Source organism: Strix aluco, chromosome 22 (assembly GCF_031877795.1).
Source record: "Strix aluco isolate bStrAlu1 chromosome 22, bStrAlu1.hap1, whole genome shotgun sequence".
Lineage (NCBI taxonomy): Eukaryota > Metazoa > Chordata > Aves > Strigiformes > Strigidae > Strix > Strix aluco.
In genome coordinates this window covers 522,172-547,382 of record NC_133952.1, presented here as the reverse complement: position 1 = coordinate 547,382, position 25,211 = coordinate 522,172, and the positions used below count along the sequence as shown (strand labels likewise).

The 25,211-nt window shown below is 49.5% G+C and overlaps 1 protein-coding gene and 1 long non-coding RNA gene across 12 annotated transcripts in view; both read left to right on the top strand.

Moving 5' to 3' along the window:
• Window positions 1-25,211, top strand: part of CAMTA1 (calmodulin binding transcription activator 1) — a 305,869-nt gene that overhangs the window by 36,716 nt on the left and 243,942 nt on the right. The gene's annotated exons all lie outside the window — the stretch shown is intronic.
• Window positions 4,321-6,951, top strand: LOC141933324 (uncharacterized). Its single transcript, XR_012626057.1, has 2 exons — window positions 4,321-4,910; window positions 6,586-6,951. It is a non-coding gene; the product is annotated as an uncharacterized LOC141933324 (long non-coding RNA).

The following is a 25,211-nucleotide window of genomic DNA, read 5'->3' as shown; positions in this document are numbered from 1 at the left end:
TTTAGCAGCAACAAATGCGTGTCCAGACATCTGTTCTTCTCTGAATCCTTGGTCTATCATATACTTAACACAATTTAAAAAAAAAAAAAAAAAAGAAAAGGAAAAAGTATCATAGATTGCTCTAGGAATGCAGGAAAATAAGGTGAAATATAATTTACTCCAGTTGATGAACTGGTGTGCTTTTCCTAACCTGCATCGACTGTTGGGGCTCATCCTCATTAATGGTACATGGCTACTCTGAAGTGTAGTATCAAAAGAGAATGTGGAATCAGGTGTAGGGGGAATAAAAAGTTGGCGTTAGCAGCTATATAAACCCTTCTTCAAAAGTGAGAGAATTAGCAGAGTGCATTGATTTAATTGTTGCTTAGCTCTTTGTCTGCAGGGACACCAACAGTACTGGTAGGTACCGCAGCATCATGTATTTGGATCTCTGGCTTGCCCAGCACTGAGTAAAATACTCACTGGTGTGTTATGTGAGTTGTACTTTGTACGGCATTTTACAAGGAAAATGTTACAACAAAGTCAATTTACAAAGTCAATTTAAGTGTGTCTCTGCCAGGGACTGGCATATATAAACACAAATGAATTGGTTCACTTGTCGAATGAATGGAAACTGAGGATATTACATTTTGTAAGTGATTGAAATCCTGTCTTCTTGGTCTCATGTTCGCTACTTCCAAGGGTGGCTGTTTCATTTTGAAGAGAAAAATCAGGGGATTTAGATGAAAACGAAAAACTAGATATGAAGGAAAAATTAGTGCCAATAAAAGCGAAGACTTTATGCGGGGGTAGTACTTAAGAAAAAGGACTGAGAGTGAAACCAATTTGTTTTCTGCAAAAGGAGTGATCATTGGGGGGAACAAAGTGTGCCTGGGGGGAGAGTGGGAGAGGGGAGAAATCTGTTGCAATAGGGGAGAAATTAAAAAAAAAAAAAAGTCTGTGTTCATTCCTTTGGAATTGGTGTCTGTACCCAGCTTGCAGCCATGGCTGTGGATCGTGCAAAGGGGAGCGGGGGGTGGCCGGCTGGCAGACAGCAGAAGGGAGTTAGTGAACCTCGGGTCCGCTGCCGTCCCCTGGGTAAAATGCTCTTGGAGTTACGTAAAACTCATTTTCGTGCAAACTTCGTGTTGCCGGAGCAGCAGGGAGGGAGCCTCGGGCTGGCGCTGGGTGCAGCACCCGCGGCACGGGCCCTAGCGGGGCGGCCGGCGCTGGCAGCCCCTGTCCAGCCGCAGGCATCTGCCCGCGTTCACCTCCCCATCGCGCGCCGGGCAGCGATTCCTGAGGTACAGGGTCTTCCTGATGTGGGAGTCGCGTTAATACCTTCCGGGCTTAATTAGCTGCTGAGTCACTGCAAAGCTGTGTCTTTGTTGTTGAATTATTTCTGTGTCGCTTGGTTTCCAAATCGCTTCCCTCCAGAATGAGGTGGTGGTACAGATCTGAGGTGCCAGTCGCGAGCGAGGGGCCCAGCCTCGGCACACGGGTGAAATACCAGCAGAAGAGCTGACGTTTTGGTTGGGTTCACAGAAACTGGAATTGATAAATGTTGGAAATAATGGCGAGAACTTAGTTTTAACTCCAACACGTGGCAGTAGCTTTAGCAGGAGTGCTTGCCAGACACTGCTGCTGAGGGGGGATATTAAAAATACAGATTCTCCTTTCTCCAGGGGGTTCTTGCTGCGATATGTAAAGCAGGAGTGATGGGGAAAGATGCCGAGGCAAGTCAGATCATTGCACTACAACTCTGAATGTGGTGATTTTTCTATCATTGGTGGCTTCTTTGCTGTACAAAGACACACTTTTGCAGGGTGGGCTCGTTTCTTGGCTTCAAGCATGAAGCTGTTCTGGTCCGGGTGAAAGACTCCCCAGCCTTAACGCCTTGCCAGGCAGGGGAGAGCCGCTGAAATGGGGAGGGTTGTAGTGCCCTTGGTGGGTGCCTTTCTCCTGAAGTTATCTGATGTAAATATTACGCTCTCTGCATAAATTTAGTATAGATAATTGACTGCATCTTGCTCAGAAATGGGTACCAAAGGTTTTTTTTAATATAGCTTCTGTGTAATTGGAATTCCAGGAGGGGAGGCCTTTGTCTTGGTAACCACGTTTGAATTACTTTTTTATTGTAGCGTTAAACCAATACGTTATGATGCTAGGAGTTCAGCGTGCGTGTGTGTCAGTAATTACTGTGTTTCCACAGTTAGAATGACTAAAGCAAACTCTTGAAAAAGGGCATGTAATACCCCGAAAGCAGATGATCTAAAAGCCCTTCGTGTTCCTCCCGAAGCAGCGGGCTCCCTGGCGAAGGGACCGGCCGTGCTGAGGCAGGGCCACGTGCGTGGCGCAGCGCGGGCCCTGCTGGCTTTATCCCCAGCTCGGAAACCCCATCTTGTCCAGTAAGAAACAAATGCACCAACATGGAAACGGAAAGACTTGTAGAAGCCATTCTACAGAGAGGTTCTAAAAAAACCTGTCAGTAAGGAAAGCAGGCTGGTAGCAGTAGGAGCAGAGCGGCGCCGGCAGGGTGGTGGTGGCGGCAGGAGGGAGCCCGGCGGCGCCGCGTGCTGGGTGTGGATGGCGAGAGCTTTGGTGGGATTCCGTGGAAGGTACTGGTTTTACTCACTGAAGCTCCTTTGTTTTGCAGAGATCTTGATGCAGACGCCCTTTTGGATTTCTTTTTAATAATGTGTGACCCTTCACCTTTGATCCCTTGACCTGCATTACTTTGGTAACCATTTCATTTTTTTAATTTCATTTCATTTTTAATTTTGGTGTGCAAGCTGTAACATTTCATCATTTTAAACTGTAGCGTTCTTTGACCTCCCCAAATGTCTTTTTTTTTTTTTTTCTATGGAGATATGTAATGTTGGCTTTTCTTGAATAAAAATTATTTCAGTTGTTTAAAAAAAAATAAAGTATGTAATTTTCATTGGTTTTTGCTTCTTTTAAGTTTAACTGTGTGTATGTTTCTTGTATGGTACATCACATTTTTTGACCTGTGTTCTCCCAGTATTAAATCTAATTTATTTTGATATTTCTGTACATCTTTGGTTTAATTTGCATTTCTCTACAGTTCTTTTGGTCAGAAAAAACATATGCTGGTTGTCCCTCATCCCCCCAACCCCGGTCACATTTTGATAGCTCAAAGTAATCATGGGAGCATTTAAGATACTTTTATGAATAAGAAATATTCTTTATTGTTAAAATTTTGTTCCCTGTCCTGAAGATAACTTTTCCTAACCATCAGCTTAAAACTGATAGCTATTTTAATAAAAGATTAGGCTTTAGACCAAAATGAAAATCTCAGTTGAAACTCAATTTACAATTATTTTTACATTATCATTGAAGCCAAAAGGAAAGTTATCAATGCTCTGAGCTGTGCTTTAAGCGTGGATGTGCTTAAAGAAGCAGTGTTGTGGGTACGTCGGATAGTAAAGCCCCTAGAGTTTAGTAGCTGTTTCTTTCCATTTTTCTTCTGAAAGGGTACCGGTGTATAAGACAGATTTTGGCCAAATTCTATTTTTATCTTGTAAATGATCATACAAAGTCTACTGAGCATGGCCCACTGAAGTACAGATTATTTTTTAAGTGTCTCATTATTTTATTCTCTAACATTAAATGCTGAAGTTTTAATTGCACACAGATGAAGCTGCTAAATGAGCACTGAAATGGATTTAGGTCTTCTCTGAGCCTTGTTGATGCTTATAAAACTTTATATTGTTCATTAGAACTACAGATTAAAATTGCTGTGAGCTGTTCACCTATTAAAGTCAGCTCCGCTGACCTCACCTGGCTGCTGCCCGTGTCTGGCCTCTTTCGGAGGAGTCCAAAGCCCATCTGAAAACCCTCCTGCTGATACTTTCCCTAGCGAAACGGGCTGCAGCAGGCTCCGCCGCGGGGTTTGCCGGGGGTGCTCCTGACCCCCGGGGCTGAGCCCGAGCTGCCTGGTGTGCCCGCGAGCCCTCTGCAAGGCTCGGTGGGTTGAGCCCCAGCAGGTTTTACCCCTGAGCAGTGGGGATGCACCATCATTGCCAGAGTCTGTTTCAGGAAGCATCTCCTATTTTTAATTAGCATCCATGCTTGAGAAAATGGTTATTTCCAGCACTGATCTTCGCACTTAAATAGCAAGATCTCTGTTTTTAAACTGCCCTTCATTGTGTTTGCAGAGTCACCTGTTAAAATAACGTGGCAGTCAAAAACAGTGTTCACAAGATTCTGCTGACCAGTATCTCCTCCGTGTCGATGTACGTGTTTCTCTGAGCCAGTGGTTAGGAGCCGAGATGGACAGTCACAGCCTACATCAGTGTTTGGAGCATTCAGGTGGTTTTTTCCATTTCCCCTCCTGTTCCAAATTTTAGCTGTAATCGTTTTTGTAGGCCTAGAGTCATCAGTTCTGGTATACAAGGCTGCCGCTCCTACATCGAGCGTGTTTTGGGTAGCTGGGATTTGGCTTTCACTCTGTTTTAATGCTGCCTGTCAGCCTGAGAAGTATGATGCTCCAAAAACATCTTGAGCTGTTTCTCCAGTCTTCAGAACAGGGGTTTTAAAACTCAGTGGAAAAAAAATGCTTATTTTGCCCAAGAAAACTCCTTGAAGACTATTTTTCTCCTCCTTATAACACATATTTATATCAGCAGCAGTTAGATGTGAATGCCTTGACTTTCTAGGAAAGCAATTTTTAAAAAAACCTTTATTTAGACATCTGGAAACCAAAGGGAATCTCCCTCCTCTGTGCAGAGGGCTGGCTTTCAGCTGCCTCTTGGTAGAACAAATAGTGAGGGAAAAAAAGTGATGGAACAAAAATGTCTGATGTTGGGAATTGGAGTCAATAATATAAAACCACATGAGGTTGAAAGATGGCTAGAATTTCTTGTTTCAGGAGATATTTTGTCATGTCCACCCTGCCTTCTTTTCCTAAGGTAAGCGCTCCTAGTGATGGCAGTAGTTGGGTGTATCTCACAAGCTGTTCAGGTGACACAGGATGATGCATGTTATCTTTTTCATGATCTTTCCAAGTATTCTGTTAGATGCAGATGGTTATTCACAGAAATCAGTGTAATGAATATGGATTATGCCTGTGTTGCTGCTGCATGGGCTTCCAGGGTGCTAGAGCTGCTGAGCAAGGAGGAGGTAGAGCCCTTGGAAAAGGGAGGATAGGAATTGTTCTCAGTTTTCTGTATAAACAACAGTAAATACTAGTAAGGAAAGGTGCTTCATTAACAGGCAGTAGCATTGCCATTTATCCAAACTTGAAGTCTGTCTTCGGGTTTCTGCTGCAGTGTCACTGGATGACAGTAGGTAACACCAGCAACAACTGTCCATTTTATGGCAAGAGGCGATGGAACTTAGTTCATTTTACTGAGCTTGTTTTTTACTGAACAGGAACTAAAATACATGTTTTCTTCAAACACTTAATCAAAGAACTATACAAATGCTGCAAAATGTTGGCAAAGCAAAACATTTGTCTGTTTAAATATTAAGAGAATACTCTATTGAGAGATTTGTTCCTGCTTACGAGGTTTTTCTGTTATTCAAAGCCAGAATATTGATAACATCCACTCCTGAAACAAGTCTTAATTTTGAAATTTATGCAGTATCTTCTACTGCTGGATGCTTTTATATGCTAACCTTAACATAAGGCTAAATGGCTGAAATGAAATACTTGGCACATTTACTAGCTGTAGAACATTGCATGTCTTGCAGTTCAGGTAATGCATCTGGGGTCAGATTAACCTAATCTGCTCCGTTCAGCCTGCCAGACCCACTCGTGTATCAATCATCTGCACGTGCTGCTCATTTAATAAAACACACATAGGCAACAGACAAATTGCTCGCTTTCGTCTCAACTACTTTGAGAAACAGATGTATCAGTCAACACAAGCAAACATTGTTTTTTTTTCTATTAGTAATAAAACTCATCCAAACATGCAGGATAAAAAAGCGTACAGGACAGATTTTTTTCCCCCCCCAAAGTCTGTGTCTGAGAAAACACACAGATTTCTGTACAGAATCCGGCTGTACGCAGTAAACTTAACAAATGGGCAGCCATCCCCTCCTAGTGTGTTTTAGGGCTGGCGGCTTCTAGGCGAGAATCCTGTTGCTGTTGTGCTTGGAGGGGCGGGGGGGAGTTGCTGCTTTTGGGGGGAAAGCCCGGGTGCTGCTGCTGCCTGGCGGGGCGATGGCGGGGGGACGGGTGCCCTGGCCGCCGGCTTCTTGGGGAGTTTTCCTCTGGGATTGGGGGTGAATTTCCCAGGCTTCTCACCCCGCTTGCCGCTCTGTCTGTATATTGTTTCGCAAAGTCCTTAAATAATTTAATTACTGCTATTGCTTTAATCTTGAAGTTCTCGAAATGCATTAAGGTCTTTGATCGCTGAAGGGGTAAGCTGGCGCCGTTGGGCAGCCGTCCCCGGCTCAGTCTTGTGCTTCTGCTTTTACTCTGCTTACGGAAGTAGAGCTCCTGTAGCAGTCGAGACCCTGCATTTGGCTTTCTGTGTGTGCTGGAGCTAGGGTCCTCTGTCTTTCCTCCGCTCTTAGCTGCAGACCTCTGGTGAGAAAATGCTCGGTGATAAAAATGTGTTTTTATTTCTCCTTCAGGTTTGGCTTGTCTGCTTTTCAGCTCTTCTAGACATTGGAAATTCCAGTTTGTGTTTATTTTCTCTGGATTCCTTCCCACAAGACAGAAGTGAATTCAGCATGGATTATGGGGGAGAGCCTTGGCTGGGAATAAGGATAATTGCAGTCTCTGGCTGTGCCACAGATTTACTGATGATTTCTTTTAAGTTATTCACCTACACTGTATCTGTTTCCTCAGCTGTAAAATATGGGTAATTACCTCCATTGTAAAATGTTATGGGGTCTGCTGGTAATTATATGAATGAAGTGCTAATTACAGTGATTATTACTTGGACCTAGTCTGGATCTGGGTGATGTTCCTGTTGTGATGAACCTATGAAACAAATACTACAACTTGCCTTTCTCTGTTCTTTGCGAGGGACCTGGAAGGGGAAGGTGTCGCGGCACCCGCGTGTAAATCCTGATGAGAACCGCTGCTACTTTTTCAGCCCAGTCAATCTATTAACTCCGTCTCCCTCGGTCCTCGTGCGTCAGCAGGGCGGTAGGCTGGTGAGAGGCTAAGAAATGACTAACTCGGTGGTTAGATCCACGTGTAAGTTGATGACAAGGGTTTGTGCTCTGGCATGCGCTTTTCCTCGTGGAGACGCGTCGAAGCGAGCAGCCCGGGAACGGTTCTGTCTGCCAGGGCGGCTGGGCTGGGGCCGACCCGCCCCCAGGCCTCCCTCCCTCTGGCAGATCTGACCTTGAGGCGAGGAAAGCTGTCCTTCCAGCTGTCGAGCTTATTTCCCTCCTGTCAAAGACTACAGCTTGCAAGACTTTAGTATCAAACATTTTATTTGCCTTTCTCTTCTCCATTTTTTTTGGACAGATTTTCTTTGTAGCTGGGAATAGCTCTACTATCTGCTAAGCAAGGCTGGGTGCTGGAAGAAGAATTGATATTCTTTAAGGTAGAAATGGAGTGTTCTCATCCAGAAAATATTGCTGCTGCTGCCCGGGTGATGCTGTAGTTCTGACGGTAGTAATAATGAGTAATGTCGTACATCCGTTAACGATGAGAGGCTCCTACCCAATACCAGCCTTCCCCGGACACACGTTTTGTGGTACAGTAACAACAAAAATCATGTTCTTGGTTCGTCCTGCTGCAGTCCCTGCCTGCTCCGTTCTGCCACGTCTGCTCGCTCTGCCTTTCGGGGTTCTGCTGGACGGGTTTCAGCCCTCGCCTCCACACACCCACTTGCCATCAGCCTCGGCCGTTCTTTGCCCTGGAAGAGCAGCCACAGATCTCAGTCATGGTTTCAGAATCTGGTAGCAAGCTGGAGGTGACACGCTGAGCAGCTCTTCCTTCTCATCGTTTCATGATTGCAGTGAATTTTTAACTTTGAGGAGGAGGGTTTAGTTATTGCCCAGTATGATAATCTGAAAAGGCTTTCCAGCAATGGAGAGGCAATTTTTAATTGCAGTTTTGCACTTGAATTTGCCAAACTAGACGCTCATCTCTGACAGCTTATTTCTGAGTGCTTCGACGTGTTGAAAACAATCAGGACTGTATCACGTCCTCGCAGTGTTTCAGTTGTTGACAATGCGAAGTCCGTCTAACGCAGGTCACTGCATTATTGTTCTGTCTGGGGATCACTAAAGGAGACAAATGGTTCCAGTACAGGTCTTTTCCAAAGCTTCTAGGTTTAAAACTTTTTAAGTCATAACCGAAAATCCACCAAATACTTGTATTTCTTCCCTGCTCTCTAGATGTGTGCACATCTACCTCGACGCAGGTTGCAGTTCGGTCTGGAAACGTAAGGTTTGTGCCAGGACCTAAACCAGCAGGTCTCTGGTGAAGGTGTTTCCGTGCGCAGGCCGTGCCGGACGCCAGCTCGCGGTGCGCCCGACTCCCAGGTTTTGTGCTGCTTTTTCCCTTTGCACGCCCCGTGGCTGCACAGACGATCCCCCGCCATGACCAGAGTGGCGGGAGCCCGCCCGCTGCCTTGACCACGGCAGAGGGGCACTCGGTGCTTTTGTCTCTTGGCTCTCAACTTCATCAAGGAGCTTTTTCCCGACGGGATGGTTGTGCACTCCAGTGGCAGGTAGCAACGTGCGGCTGCAGACCGGGTATGGAAGGAACTTGCCTTGTTGGGTGGAGGCAAAGGTAAACGAGGGAACATCGCCCCTCCCACGATCACTCTTACCTCACTTTAAGCATCTGAAATACTGGGTAGTTGTGTGTCTGTGCACCTCACCTAATAGTCATGTTAGATTTTTAAAAAAATCTTATTGATCTGGGAAGCAAAAAACTTGCTTCGTTCCTACAGAAGCATCATCTATTAAGGTCCTAAAGAGGCGTCATCTATTAAGATTAATTAAGTTGGTGTGAGATGCTTCAAAAGTGAATAATGCCACATAAACATTCTTACTGCATGTGCACTTATTGCACAAGTGAATCGATCTGTGTGCACTCTGCAGCTCTTGTATGGTGAGACACGTTAAATTACTACGTAACCTAAAGGTCAATCAATAATTCAGATTCGAGATCTATTCTTTTTTACAGCATTCTTGCAAAAAGTGGGAAGGTGTATGATATCTGGGATTCCTGTATCTCAGTATCGCTCTGAATGCTGTAAATCAACAGTGTAAGTAACGTGAACTTTTTTAAACTTTAATGTTTAGTAATGTAATAATTATAAACTCTTTCAAGTCTTCCTCCTCTTAGAAATTAGCGAACTGTCTGGTTTTCATTGTGGTGGCAAAGCGTTGCTTAAAACTGCTGTAGCGTATGATAAAAATGCTTTCGAGGATCTGAATTAAAATGTAGCATCACCACAAAAACCCAAGTATTGAAACATAAGTGATTCCAAAATAACGTGCTGCTCAGTGGAGATTTCTCTAGTTTTGAGAGCAGGTTCTTAAACATCAGCATGCCCCGTTTGGGCAGGAATTGCAAACCCCAGTGAAATAGCCGAGGTGGCGTTTTTACTTGTCAGTAGTGACGACAGGAAAATCTGCTTTAACCATTTTTTTTAAATTTTAAATTACCTGTCATTACTTTGTGAATCAGTAAGTTACAGACGAAGACGTTGGGTGGTTTCGGGTGGTGCCTGCCGAGTGGAGGAGGGCCGTGGTGTGGGTGCTGGCCATGGCCCGTCCCTCAGGCTGGGCTGGGGCTGGGGCTGGTGGCCACGGTGCCTTCAGCATCGCCCCGTGACCCCGGCCCTGCTCCACGACCGGGGACGCGGTGGTGCGGGTGGGACAGCCTGGTGGGCTCGGCGAAGGCGGCTCGTCCTGCCTGTCCCTGCCGGCGTCGCCGGAGGAGGAGGAGGAGGATTTCCTTCGCGCGCCCCATTTCTAGCTGCCCCCGTCTCTGTACGGACGCGGAATCCCCACAGGAGGGTGCTGTGAAGGCATTTAATGTGCAGATTTTGCAGGGAAGATCAGAGTTTTGAGGAAACGGCGATTATAGGGAAGCCAATGCTGCGTCGTTCCGGCAAGGGCAGCGCGTGAGATGTCCCCTGACAGGGACGCGGGCAGAGGCCTGGCCTTGGCGCTGGCTCGCTGCCTCCCCGCTGCCCGTGAAGGTGTCGGGGCTGCGGGTGACCACCGCGAGGAAGCCGACCCGCAGAGCGTCCCGGGGCCGTTACCCACCTCCGGCTCACGGAGGGAGCCGGGACCCTTCCATGGCCAACGGGCCGCGTGGCTTCTTGCTGGCGAGCCTTGGAGCCGCTCATCCGCTTTCCCGTCTGTACATGGAATATTTCATCCGCATAAGTTCTGCCCTAAAAGACTTTGTAAATTAGACCGTGTCGCTCAGTGTGATCAGAAAGGCTAATGAAAAGTAACAGAGATAGCTTTCTTTAGTTCTCAGCTGTAAAACTTTTCTTCCAAATATTTTATATAAAAGGGGTTATTCCTTCGGTACAGTGTATACTCGTGGCCAAATACTTTTATTTGACAAGGCCAGTTAAACAGCATTTCCCACATGCTGCTTTCTACAGCTGGGGTGCTGCTTCAGAGAGAAGTTAAGTCTGATCATTTGAAAAAAAACCCCAAAACCAAAAATCCCCAGCCCGGGGGAGCTGTGGCCTGTGTCCTTTGCCTCACGCTTCTACTCTGCCCCCCACCCTGCTTCCTTCTAGTGCTTTTCACTTTTTTTTTTAAATTTAAATAAACTTTTTAAACCAAGGATTATAACTAAAATAGAGACTTATCTTTGCGATGACCTCTAAAACACGTGGGGGGATTAAATCTAATTCTGCTCTACGGAATATGGGTGCTCTGATTCCTTCTTTTAATGGTAATGAGATAAACTGATTAGAGCTGTATTATTGGGGTTTTTTTAAATCTACTAGTCATTAAGAATACATCACTCTTAAACTGGGTGACTGGGGTCCGTGTGTGAGTCCCTGGGGGGGGTTCACCGCTGGCCGGGTGGGCATCGCCCCTTGTGCTTGTTCTGTACCAGATTTGGGGTATCGGATGTTGGATGGAGGCTGCTCAGCAGAGAGGGTGCTTTGTGTTATCCTGCATTTTTGGCACTTGTCAGGTTGCATCTCCTGAATCCTTTGCTGGGAAGGATCATCACCTGGTAAATGCCGTGGAAGGGCAGTGCCCGGCAGCAGCGCTGGGGCTGAAACGGAGCCACTCTTGTATCCGTCTGCGTGTCGAATTGGCCGCAGGTTATTGCACATAGACTTGGATTCTGGCTTTGTAAAGTGAGACTTTCTGCTTCCTGCAGGAACTCTGGCCTAGCAGTAACCAGCCGTAGTGTTGGTAGTTCCCAGCAGTGTCTGTTTGGATGCTAGAAAATCAGAGCATCAATTCTTAGGCCGATCTGCTGTGTCATGCGCGTCACCTCTGTGACCTCTAACTGCCCTTACTTCACACAGCTGCCATTAAACAGTCAGTAACACCCTTACCTATTCTGTAGGGTCTTTTCCTCCTGCCTTCTCAAATGAAAAATAAACAAAAGAGCTTAAGCACACAAGGTGCTAAATAGAATAATAAGCTGTGAAAATATTTTATGGGGAAATCTGGGGCAAGATCTGTCTGCTGAAGCAAGCCTGTTAGACTTGGCAGCAGAAAGGCTTTGGGAGAGAGAATTGAAAGATTTTTTCAAATGTATGTGTTGGGTTTTTTCCCCCCCTTCCTGAGTAGTTTTAAGAAATCCCTCCCTCCTTAAATTGATTACCTCTCAGCGTCAGAGCGCCTAGGCTTTAGCTGCTCGCTAAGCTGCTCCTGTGCTGATTTGACTGCTTTTCTGTTAAATGTAAAACAGTTTTTAATCTCCTCATTTAGATGTTTTAATAGAAAGTAAATGTTTAACTTGCTTTGCTGTGGCATCCAAATCTTTAATCCATGGGAACATTTATAATGAAACCAAAACGTGCTTTTGTTTAAACCAGGCGCCCGCAGCCATCCGAGGGCTGTCGAGTCGCGGCAGGTTCTGCGGTGGGAGTCGTGCAGACGCGTTTTCACCCTCCGAGAGACGGGGAGTGGCCGCTGGTGCCACCTGCCCTGAGCTGGAGCTGGTGCCGAGGTGCTGGCGTCAGGGAAAGCGAATAACCAGCCCCGAGCTGACTGGTGGGTTTCTGGGAAGGTGGCGGGGAGAGCGGCGAGAACCCTCCTCGGGGTGGTTTGCAGCTCTGGGGAATGGGGAGGGGTCTGTAAACATGCTGTGAATTAAGTGTTTATGATTACCGCCTGCAAGTTCAGTCACAGGTTTTTCTGGAGGTTTGCATTTGGAGATTACACGTGTGCTCTGGTGGTGTTACAGTTGTTGCTGCTCTAGGGAATGAGCTGAAGCAGTGCGCTTGCTCAGGAAACTGAAAAGCAGGCCTGCAGCAGATTTGGTTCCTGTTACACAGAAGGGGGTTTCCACTCTTCTATAGCCACTTCGTTTTTTTATTTATGCTTAAATTTAATTTTATTTTTTTAAAAAAAGGCATTTACTGCTCCAAGACACAAGTACTGCTGGCAGAGTAACAGGCCAAACTCAGAATTTATTGAGGGGGGAAGCACCGAGTGACTATGGATGGAAACCATCGCAGGTGCAAAAGCAGCCGCCCGTGCCCGCCTCGGTGGCGAGGGCAGGAATGGCGGTTATTTATCCCTTCAGATGCCTTATCGGACTCAAATAAAAATCAGGATTTTTTCAGGCTGAAAGCACAGTAAGTCCTGGAAGACCGAGAGCACTGCCGAAGCTCTTACCTGTGTGTTTCCGACCAGCCCGGGCTGTCGAGAGGGAGATGCTGTTCAGGGCAGCTGGATTCCGAGAGGCACCTACCAATACTCCATAAACACAGTTCCTGCCATCTTAAAGATAACTGCGGTAACGTAGGTTTGTCTGGAGAAATAAAATGCTCTCATTTTCAGGTTTGCATTGTTGGTTGTCAAGCTCTAATTATCTAAGTGCTGGCGTTACAAATAGCCGGGTGTGTCGGGCGAGCCCCCGTCACGCCGAGTGGCCGGTGCGTGGCAGGGAAACCCGGGAGCACCGTTCTCCACCAGGGTTTTGGCTTCTCCCCCCGCGCTCGGTGCTGGCGCCGGCCCGAGCCCGCGGATGGTGCCCGTCCCCGCGGAGCCCCACACCAGGGCTGGCGACCCTGGGGACAGGAACATCCCGCAGCACCCCAATTTGTACCTGGTCTGTGCGTTGTCTGGGCTGCCTGTGGAAGCCAGAGAGAAGAAAGCTTTTGGCAAAATAATAAATCTACTTTAAAACAATATAGTTTACTCCTTGCAAGAGTGGATATTGGGATTAAGCACTTCATTTGGAAAAATATAAACTCAGTATTTCAACTTTTCGAATGAGTTCCTGCGCAAGAGCTTGCCACATTTGGCTTTATTTCATAGGTATTTGTCACCGTGCTTATCTTCCTGGAGAGAAAAGGGAGCTTATTCCTGCCCTTTGCAGGGCTTGCACGGAGTCGTTGCCTTTGCAGCGTCCACGGGTCAGTGTTAACATCTTCCTTCCCGTGGATGGACTCGTGTCAGAAGCTGTTGCTGCCCAGCCCAGGGTCCCTGTGCTGCCGACAAAGGGATCCAGAGGAGGCACCTTTTTTTAGCATCTGTGGAAAGTCCTGGCCCAGTCTGGGAAAAGGGGGGAAGCAATAAACTGGACATTTTGTTGCGGTACAGTTCACCTAACAGTTTGCAGTGTTTTTCCCAATAATGGAAAAAAGAAAATCCATTTCTTCAGAGGAGGGATACAGCGGGAGGATCACTGAGGCTTCAGCTTCTGCAGATAAAGTTCCAGGGCTCTGAAAAAACCCCACCCCGAAATAGCGAACGGTCCTTCGGGATGACTGCGGCACGCGAGGAGCCGGAGTGTCCGGGCTGGTTTTATTTCCCACATGGGTCCACCCAGACACAAATACCTGCTGTTGTTACCCTTGCTGGTTTGGTTTTCTTTGATAAAGGGAGTTGGGGGAGAAGTTTGGAAAGGTCTTTTTTTCCCGGCTCTTTGTTAACTGCCAAGTTGATGGGCAGAAATCCCTTTTTGACCTTGAATGAAATGACAGGTCGCTGTAGGCTGCCGCTCACAGAGCAAAAGCAGCCGGTTCCGCTGGGGCCTCGTCCTGCCCCGAGAGAGAAGTGGGGGCTGGAGTTAGGGCGGGGTGCGGCGCCGGGTCCCTGCCCGGGAGCTGCCTCCTGCCAGCGACAGGCGCTTTGAGTTGATGCGCTCGGCTGAAGGCGGGTGGGACTCGGTGATCGGTTCAAATGGAGGAGCCCAGCAAAGGCACCGGGAGATTTTTCTCCATCTTTCTTCTGTTTCTTTGGTTTGTGGCAGAGACCCGAAGTTTCATTTTTCAAAATTGGTAGAAAACTGCAGCATTTCAAGGAAATCCGTTTGGCCGGGTGGCGGTGGCCCCCGTGGCAGGGCTGGACGGGCCCTGTCTCACTTCCGCCGGGAGCTCTGGGCCGAGGTCTGTGGTGTCCGTACGCTCACGGGCTGGCGTGGCCTCACAGGCGGGTGCCCCTGGAAAACGGTGTCACGCCGAGGTCCCAGCAGCGTCTCCAGCGACAAACTCGCTGTTTTCCATGAGCTGAGTTACGAGCGGTTTGCATCCATCCGCAGGAAAACAGAGCTGCTCCTTCACCGCGCGCCGGATTTACCAGTTGGATTTACAGCATATTAATTTAAATGTTTAATTTGCTGAGTTGCAGTTGTTCTAATTAAATTAATTTGCAAATTCTGTCTGTTTGCCTTTTTCCCTTGACTTTGTTTCCTCTTTGACCAAATCCTAATATCCCTAATTGGCCGCAGGCGCACCGAGATGCCGTAAAATCACGGAGGGTCGAGGAGACCGGAGCCGGCGCCGCGCTGGGGGGATTGCGGAGCAGTGGGGAGCGTCGGCGGGGGTGTTTGCGTTCCCCGTGGCCTGTAGGAGCGGATTGAAGCGCTGCGTCGGACAGATGTATCACCAAAATAATAAAAGTATTATGAAAGCAATTGGGTGTAAGTTACCCGCTTGGCGCGTTAGAGGCAGCTCCTCCCCCGTGCAAGGCCAAGCGACTCTGAATTCATCCCCTGGGATTTGGCGTTAAAACGTGTTCGCTGCCAGCTGACAAAAGAGTCAAGCTCGGATTTATTACACCGACACCTGCAGTAAAAAATGACAGATGATGAAAATGTATTTAATTATCATTCAGCGCCACATCTCTGTCTGCTCCAGTCTTGGTGCTGCAGCTGTTGGCACGCACTTTATTTTAAAGTCAATGTGCTTATCTGGAGAAGAGCCCGATCTCCCCGAGTAAATTGGCTGGGGGGAGCGGGGAGCCGGCGAGCTCCTCCGAGGCGCAGCTGAGCAAACGCAGATTTGCGCTACGCTCCCCTGCCTTCCCTGCCTCATCCGCTGGACTTCCCGGCAACTTCCCGCTCCGTAAGGAAACGCGCCTTCTCCAGGCCCAAATTAACAGTTCCCCGGAGGCACTGGGCAGCCCCGGAGCGGGGCGAGCTGCTTCCACCTCCCCGTCGCCCTGCGATGGTGGGGCACAGGTGGCAGCGCCCGTTACAGTGCACAGGCAACTGGAATTAAACAACCATGCGGCAGTAATTGGCTACAGTTGTGGCGGGGGGAGACGCGTCTCAAAGGCGACTGCAGTTTGCAGCAAGGTCAGGGGAGACAAAACACGCCGTTACTGCAGCAGAGACACTGATAAGTCCCATTTCCCAGCGACAGTCCCTTCAGCGTTAACTTTTTCTGGTGTAACACAAAGCTGCGCACGGCACTGGGGAGCTTTAGCGGGCGTCGTGTGTGCAGAGTTAAATATACGTGCACGTCCCTCCGTCCTCTGTACACGGGTACTTGGCCCGTGTGGTGGGAAGCTGCCCAGGTGCTGCTCCCCAGCTGATCCCAGCCCGGGGTGCCCCGGCCTCTCCCAGCTGTGGTCAGTGAGAGCTGACGAGGCTGCTGGGGCAGCTGGGACCAGCCCAGCTCCTGCCCTGGGGCTGAGCTCACTTTGCCGGAGCATCGCTGTGGTGCAGAGCTCAGTGGTCCTGTGCACCCCTCGGCCCCCCACCGTCGCCCCTGCGGCTCCCTGGATGCCGGTGAGTGCTCCTGCTCAGGCAAGCCTGTGGGCTGCCTCTGGTTGTGGCTCTTTCGGGGTAAAAAAAGGCATTTCAGAGGGTGAGCTGGGCTGCCTGTTGGCTGGTGCTGGGCTGCAGGCTCTGCTGTAGGACACTGGTCGCTGCTGGGGGTGCCAGCACGTGGGGAGTGGTGCTGTGCTGTGACCCCCTGGGGTGTCTGTGGACATTACCAAGGTAGAAAACGTTTTCTATTACCAGGAGCCCAGGAACACATCACAGATGCATAATTCCCTGCTGCTGTCTGCAGCCTGTGGTGCTTTCCCCAAAGTCCTTCAGAAAAAACCACCAGCAAATTTGGGTTTTAATTGGGGCGGGTGTGTTTAAAAGGGAGCTCCCGGGTGAGGGATCCTCCATCCTCTGGCATCCTCCTCCTTGCCTCTGCGTCCCTGCGGCTCAGCGGGGGCTGCTCCCGCGGGCTGAGGATTTGGGGTTGCTGAGCAGTGGTGTCCTTCACGCCTTCAGGCTTTATAAGAGGAAAAGTTGCTGTCAGGGCTTTGTTATCACTTGTGTGTTGCCTGTGTTCACCAAACCGCTCAGGGAAAAAGATTTCTTGGGAGAATTAAAACATCTGATCCTTGGTGGCTTCTGAATAACAGCCTGGGCCAGGAGCTTTTCGGATGTGAACTTGGGCAGCTTTGCAGCACGTGTAGGAAACAACTGATGAGTAGAGGCGGTCAAAGGAAATGGCCAGAAATTATTGAAAAAATCTGATTTTTCGCAAACCTTAAGAGGAGAAATTGAAGTATTTTGATCTTGCTAAAATGCTTTTGACATTGGAGCACTTTCTTTGCTTTTAATAATGATTTTTAAAAATATTAAGTTGAAAGCAAGAGCCAGAAGCGATCTGGAAGAGGAGGGTTTTCTTAAATGCCCTGTCACAGGGTGTTCTCGCTTTTGTGTGTGGGATGGGGAGACATCTGCTTTTGGGGGAGATTTTGCCTGGCAGGAGCATCCCATGCACCAGAACTCGTACTTTTTTGGTGGATGCAGAGGTTTCTCCCCAGTGTTTTGGCCAGAGGAGCCGGGCAGGCGTGTGGGGCTGTGCTGGGTGGGCGCTGCTCCCCGTTAACCACAATAAAACCCAAATTCAAAAGTGGAGCAATCAGCTGAAAAACGGGGGCTTTTAAGAAGTCTTCAGAGCTCGTGGCATTGACATTGTGGCTTCTTCAGAGTTGGGGAGGCCAGGGCCGGGGCCAGGTGCGGGGCATCGCTCTCCTGCGAGCCCCTGACTGGGAGCGGGGAGCCGGGCTGGGGAAGTTTCAGAGCGAGGAGTGAAATGAAGCGGTTTTTAGTATTCATGAAAAATGCTCGTGACAGCCTTACCCCAAGTAATGAGAAGCCACCTGCAGTTCGGAGCAGTACTTGATAATGCTGTAATTAGATTGGAGATGCAAAAAAGCTCATTAAAATTAAATAACATATTTGTCACTGTTTTAAGAGGTGCAGATTGCCTCGAACCATGCTGGTCTCTTGACCTTGAGTATTTTGGCGTAGTCCTCGCTGTCGAGAGCACGAAAATAAGGTTGGAGCATCCCTTGGGCGGTTTTGTGGTGGGGGTTTTTGGCACAAGGTTCATAGAATAGAATCCCAGACTGGTTTGGGTTGGAAGGGACCTTAAAGCCCATCTAGTCCCACCCCCCTGCCCTGGGCAGGGACACCCTCCACTAGCCCAGGTTGCCCAAAGCCCCGTCCAACCTGGCCTTGAACCCTTCCAGGGAGGGGGCAGCCACAGCTTCTCTGGGCAACCTGTGCCAGGGCCTCCCCACCCTGAGCTGGACACAGGTGGGTCTGACGAGAGCAGAGTAGAGGGGGGATATCAGAGGTTGCAGCGCTCACCTTCCCCTGGTCGTGTTGTTCGGCACCGGCTTGTTTTCGCTGCCCTCGTTGAACAGGGCCGTGGCGCGGAGGGACGGATCCGGCCCTGCAGTTTACAAACGGGGACGTGGATGCAACGGGCGGGCGCTCTCGGGAGCAGCGGTCCTGCCTGGCTCCACGCGAGGCACGGGTCTGCTCCGCTCTCCCCCCGTATCTTCGGGGGTTTCTTGCCTTGCGGTCGGGATCCCGCCCCTCGTTAGGTGAGAAGGCGCCTTCCCGTCTCCCTTTTGCTGTCAAATGTGCAAAGAGCTCCCAGGGTTTCCTGGAGTTTGGGGCAACTTTTCCAGCTGCTGCCTGCTGATGGTGTTCGGGCACGCGGCGGTGCATCTCCCTCGCCTCTCCCACGCCGTGTCGGGAAAACGGCTGAGACCTGCCGGGAGGAGCCGGTGCTGGAGACCCCGCAGGGCCAGACCGCGACTCCCCAGAAATCCCGAGGGGTAGCGGGGAGCGACGCGGACCCCGCTGAAACACCGCGAGCTGGAGGGATGGGGGGCAGCCTGCGAGAAGATGGGGGAGTCGCTCAGTACAGGGGCTTTTCCTCCTTGCAAGCACAAATTGCAAATGCAAGTACACTCGGATTGTGAATGTGTGCAGTGCAGAAGCGCAGGCTCTTCCACAGGCATTTGTCTCTATCTCTTCAGTTTCTGATGAAATACAGTAAAACGTGTTTTAAATCCCCTTCCTCTCTCCTGCCTGAAAAGGAACGTGCAAAGCCATAACGGCGTCTGTTAACAAGACTGTAATTTTCCAAAATTAATTTTTAATGACTAATTTGTCTTGTTTTCAGATGTTTTATACAACACCTATTGTTTAAACCCCATTTCTTTCTCCACAATGTCACCATGAAGGAGACCGGCGCTGGTTCAGGATCTCGGGCTCCTGTCGCTGGCTGTGCACTCGCCTGGGGAGGGCTGCTCCCCCACAAGGGCTGCACCCGCCGAGGAAGGGGGGCTCTGGGAAGGGCAGAGGTCACTCTTCACAGAAGGGATTTCCCTTTTTTCCACCCCGAAATGGGGCTGCTGCCAAACAGACTGTTCCCCTCGCTCAGGGTCCCTCCCTCCTCGCTGCTGCGGCCACGTGCTGCCCTTCACCTCCAGAAACGTCAGCCAGGGGCTTCTCTTGCAGTAGCTTTTATGCACAGACAAGAGAGTGAAAAACAAAAAGTGGGTTTTTCTTCCTCCTCCTCGCTCGTTGTGAGTAATTACACGTAGGTGTCTTGGAGTGGGAGTGTTTACAGAGACTCTGTATTTTCGGAGGGTGGGGATTTTCCCTTTGTGGCACTGGCACTGTGAACAGCACCGAAGGCACCGTGTCTGCTTGGCCCGAAGCCTGAAGCCTCTTTTTAAGCTGGGGGGGTTGGTTGGTTTGTTTTCTTGTTTGGAAATCGGGGGAGAGGCAGGAACGGCGAGTGTCCCCGAGCTTTGAGGAAGGAGCATCCTTGCAGGCTTGTTGCCCATCGCTGTCTCCGCAGGAGGGGAGTTCATAGCGTGACTTGTGGCGCCTTACAGAGAAACATCATTTTTTTAATAATACTGTTTTTCCCTGCTTGGGGATGATCTTCGAAGGGCTCAGAATTGGGTGCTAGCCGTGTGTGCTGCTTCGCAGCTGGGCACGCTGCTTGGTTTCGCTTATTGCCGGTCATGTCAATGTTTTCTTTTATATTCCTGGCACCAAAGGGGAATCTTTTCAGAGCTTGTTCTGACTAATGGTGATGAAAGGGCAAAAATTCATTATTAGAGAGAAATAGCTGATGCTAGGCTGGCGTTCCCCAGGTAGATGAGTAAATACTGTCGAAGTTGTATAGTGCTATTTCTTCTGCAAAACCTTGCTGGTGGCAGACCCCGCTCATGCTGGGTGGGCTGAGCTGCCAGACCCGCACAGCCCCGGGTGTTTGGAAACCCTGTTCCCCACGCAGCAGCCCTGTGTCTGCCACGGCCTGCGCCAAGGGCCTCCCCCCGCCCGGCACCCACCAGCTCCTCTGGGGAGAGGCAGCTGTGTGGGGGTCCCCAAAACCAGTATGGGAGCCCACGATGGGCAGACAGAGCTGAACCGTAAAAAAATAAGGTGTTTTTGCAGGCACATGCTGAGATCAGACCCATCTGCCTTCCTGCTCAGGCTGGGTACTTGATTATTAGCAGAATAATCCTCGTGCATCACCCAGGCAAGGGAGATGCGAGCGAACGGGTCTCACTGTCGGTGACGAGTATTTCCTGACAAAACAGAAAGCGCGATTCCCGTTGTGCTCGGAGTGGAGCAAAGGGCTGTCGCTCTGCCTCGCTCGGGCTCCTGGTCAGGTCCACGTGGGTCCTTTCGGCAAATTTCCGGCAGCTTCAGAGGAAAAGAAACTCCCCCAAAAAACATTCAGCTTATGTGGTTATACTGAGGAATCTGCTGGCAGAGTAAACCCTGAGCAAACATCCTCAATTTGCTGCCTCCTGAAATGGAGCAGCTTTTAGAGTTTCAAGCCACAATCTGTATTCAAATGAAGGTCATTTGAAAGGTGTAACATAGTAAACAGCCATTATTTCATTTTGATAGTGGTACTAAAATTATAGTGTTGGTTGAATTATTTTAGTATAGGACCATTACCATCTCCCTAAAACACTTACAGGGATTTTTATATCTGTGCTGCAGTCCCGAAATTAGAGGAAAATTAAAAATCACACGGCTGTGGTAGGAAGTAATTTTTTTGTGAGCATGCCTTCGTTTTATCGTGCATTCTCTTTCCCTCGTTTCTCTGCCAGAAGAGAGACGCACATCTTCTGTCGGGGGCTGCCGCTGACAGATTGCTGCTGCTGCTGGTCCTCTCCCATCCACGGCGCAGAGCCGGCCCTGCTCCACCTCCTCGTGGAGCACCTTTGTGGTCCTCGTGGCTTGAGAATTACACGTTTGAGAATCGGCGACGCCTCAGCAGCAATCAGGCTTCATGGGAAAAGACATTGTGCAAAAAACAGATGGGAAAAAGGATGGTGAAATGCTGCAGGGTGGCTTTGGGGAGCTCCTGCAGGAGCCTGTGATGTTCCGAGCCACCTGCTCCAGGGGTGGAAGCATCTTGCTGGTGCCTCCAACCGCACAACGTTTTCCTGGTGCCCCCAACCCGTCTGCGGCGCCGAGCGTTGCTGTGTCGCGACAGAGGTGGTTCGGTGTTGCTGACCCTCTCCTGCTCCCTGCGGCAGCGCTGGGGCTGCAGTGCCCGTGGTCCCGGGGCTGCCTCTGCCAGGACAGGGGGTTTCCTGGCTCGGAGGGGTGAGACTTTGTGTTCAGGTTGTGTGTCCAGCCCAGAGTTGGGCACGACCTCACGGTAAGCGCTGCCCAAACGCCGAGCGTGTCGATGTACACCTTGACAGCGGCCACCGTGACTCTACAAAACACATCTATTTACACTGAATGTAAAGTACATGCAAGGGAAGGACAGCCCTAACGATGCACTAGGCACGACGATAAATTAATGGCTCTAGCGGAGGAGGAGAGCTGGAAGGCGCCACGGGCAGCCCTCTGCCGTGCCTGGCTCACCCGCTGGGCGTGCGGGGGGTGTTTGGGGAGGGCAGGAGCGACTTGCCTCCTGACTCGGAAGCGAATCCCAAGAACAAATTTCTGTGCGAGGAGCTGGAGGAACGTGCCTGCGCCGCATCCCCGTAAGATGCCGCTCTGCTGCAGTGAGCCCTAATAAATACACCAACCGCTTCCAGGTGACCGACGGCCGGTCTGGGACGTTTGGGGGATGGAAGGGCATCAAGATAAGCTCGATGACAAGCTGAAAACTCAGGAAAAATCGCTGCTTTTCCAATTTGAGAGTTGACCTGTATGGTTTGACTTCCATGGTGTGCTGCTCTGTGTCAGTAGCTTGTTATCCCCCAGGGTAGAGTGCCCGGCACCCCCAACACCCGGGCAGCCTTTGAAGGCTCACCTGGGTGAACAACAGGAAGCCACCAGATTCCCGCGAGTCAGCGCTTTCATGAGCCACCTGTAAAACTTATATTTTTTTTCTTTTTTTTTTTTCCAATAAAAGAAGGTGCCATGATATCACCTGACTTCAGTGCTCCTTGTCAGCATGCTATATTTAAAAAAGACTCATGTAGGGGAGTAGATACACACCTAAAATCTCTCTGCATTTATTTTCTTTTAGGAATACACGTAATAAAAGTTCGAGTTAATAGAATGACAGTAATTTCCCCCATCAGGGCTGCCGGGTGAGGGTGGCTGGATGGAGCACAGCAATTACGGCTGCTATTAGGTGGAAGGGTTGATGCACAACGGGTTGCACTTGAGCAAGGGCTGTCGGACGTGAACGAAATCTTAATCGTGAAATTCCCGTAGATTATTATAGCTGCCTTCATTAACATTTTCACACTCGGCTGGCTAACAAATGAGGAGAAGGGCTTTCTGTACCGCTGGATTTATAATGCTCTGAATCTGCTCCGTACCTCGGTGTGTGCCAGAGGTCTGTGCCCTCGCCCTGTGGTGTGCTCATATTTAAGCAGAAGGGATTGCGTGCTTTTTGTGGAAGGGAGAGAAAAAAAACAGGTGTTCTGTGAGGATTTTTAGTGAAAATCTTTATTGGCGATAAGCTAATTCTCAATAAAACAAAGGAATACCGTGCAAATAAAATTCCCCTTAATTTATAATTCCTCCAAGAATTTAAGATACAAAATTTCTGTTTTCTAGCTGCATATTTGGCAAAGTTCAGGTTTGATTTTGATCTGTTTTTTATGGGTTTTTTGATCTGTTATTTGTTAAACTCTGGAGTTTTTTAATTGCATGAGGAGGTTGCCAGTATATATCTGCTGGGAAAGCGCATAAACTCTTAAACCTTGGCAGTTTTGCTTCTTTAAGAGTACTGAAGCTGATGTAAATGGTGCACCAGCCGTGGAAGGTGTTGGCCGTGGAAGCCACCGTGTCGCGTTGCAGGTCAAGGACATGCCTTGTGTCTCTTCCCCAGCCTCGCCGTGCCCCAGCTTGCTTCTGCTCACAGTTTTGCTGCTGGAGCACTCCACGCTGGCAGCATGAAAATATGTTCTCATGATGAAATCGTGGGGCTCTCAAGCACGGGGTGACGTCGGGGTGGACAGTCCCCATCCTTGGGTGAAGGATGCTCTTGTAGAGCAGCTCCTCAAGAGGTTTTAAAGGGAGGGGGGAAACCTGCAGCTGGATTGGGATGCCCTCGGCGATGAGCATAGCAACCTGGTCTGTATTTATTATGGGTAACAATTTGACTAAAAGAGAATTTAGATTAATAACATTCAGCCCGGAGAAGTAATTTCCTTTGAGAAAGTGATTTACATGCACTCTGCCAAAAAGAGCCGTCACCGCGCGCTCTCGTCGTGTCAGCTCCAATAATGAAGTTGGAAATAACATGGGAGGTTAATAGGTCCTACTTATCTCCTTAGCGCCGGAAAGGAAGATTTACAGTGCGGAGCCTGGTTTGCATATTTCCATTGGAAATGGAAAGGCTTTTCCCAGCCGAGATTGATGAGACGTTGCGGTTACAGGGTGTCTGCTCTGCTGCTGCCCGCGGCTGAGGCTGTAAACCTCCATCCCTGGGGACACGCTCGTGCCGGTGGCAGCCGCCTGTCCCCAGGTCGCTGGCCACGGGCTTGTTTAGATGCTGGTGCCACCGTTCTGGTGATCGTTATTTTTAACCAGCTGCATCTCCTCTGAGCCTGGAAGTCCATACAGATGTGGCTGCCACGCGGTGATCAGAAGGCGGGTTGGAGCCTGGTGGGTTCTCCCTGGGAGCTGCCCCTGGCGCGCAGACGGGAGAGTCATCCGGAGAGGCAGTGGGGGACGCCTGCCTCGCGTCTCGGGCCGCTGCTTGTGCCGTGGTGTCCTCTGGGCACATGTGGGAGTATCCTGCCCAAGCCCGGGGGAGGTGATCTACGGGATGGTCCGCGGGGCTGGGAGCTGCCGGGCTGTGCTGGTGCGTGAGCCAGGACCTGCTCCTCTCGTTAGAAATGGTAATGACCTTGTCATCGCTGGCGAGGACGCTGCTGCCTTGGCTGTAGGTGAGGCTGGAAATAGCCGGAGCCGGCCCTGCAGTTGCACCTCTTCCCCCTCCCCGGCCCCGCTTTTGCCTGGGGTCCGTATGGGCGCAGCGGTGTGCGTGGGCGCTGGAGCCCTGTCACTTCAAATTACTCTTATTAAACTCCCAGAGGACTCGTGGCATGTTATGGGCTATTGCGGGAGCTATTTCATTTCAAACAGCAAAGCTATCTGTGAGTTACAGGAGTACAAAAAAGCTCTCAAATTCTTCTTCTGCTTTCCTCCCCGCCCTTAGCTTTTAAGAAAATAGCTTTCTAACTGCTGTTCTCTCCCAGCAGATTTATGTTTGGGTCCTCGGCAGGTTGTTGGGCTCTTCTATGCTGGGAGTGAAACAAACTTTTTTAAAAAATAAAAAAAATCATTCCCTCTCGATAATTTAAGTCACAGGGTGCATTGAAGCCTGCTTAAAAGAATAACTCTAAAAGGGATGGAATTTTTAATAAATGTTCTGTCTAGCACAAACTGTAAAATATTCATTTAAGTTGGTTATTTCACATTACCAAGTAAGTGCAAGAAGAATTAACTTTCTGAACAGCTTAAGGTACAATTCAGTAATAACCTGGGCCATTTAATGAATGAAATATTTAACATAATTTGCATACGTTAACCGATGGGATATGGAGTATAACAAATGTAACTCCGAGCTGGAGAGGAAAACGGGGAGGAGCAAACAGGGATTCCCCGGTGTGAACCCGGACAGCTTCCCTTCGCAGCAGCAGCGGGACGGGGGAGCTGAGCTCCAGGCCGTCGCGTTGGGCAGCCCTCGAAAGTGGAGGATGGGCCACGTCTGTAGGGGGGTCTCGCCGCCGTTTGCCCGGGCACAGAAACCTCCTTGGTGGGCGAGGAGGAGAAACCTCTGTGTTTGACTTCCCCGGGTGGCATCACCCTGCTTCTGTGTGCTTGTGCATCTGCAAATAGCGTCGCCCTTCCTCAGCACCTCATCTCCAGGGTGGGGGTTGAGGAAGTGGCACTTTTTTCCTCCCCATCTTTGACTGAACCAAGCAAAGGGAAACGCCACCGGCTGAAGACAAGGGCGTGAGCAGCCACAGCCAAAGTGTCTTCAGGGCAAGCATTGCTTCTGCTGTTTTTCCTGCTCTTGAAAATGCCCACTCCCGCAATTATTTTTTTAATCAAATGGTATTTTAAGTGTACATGA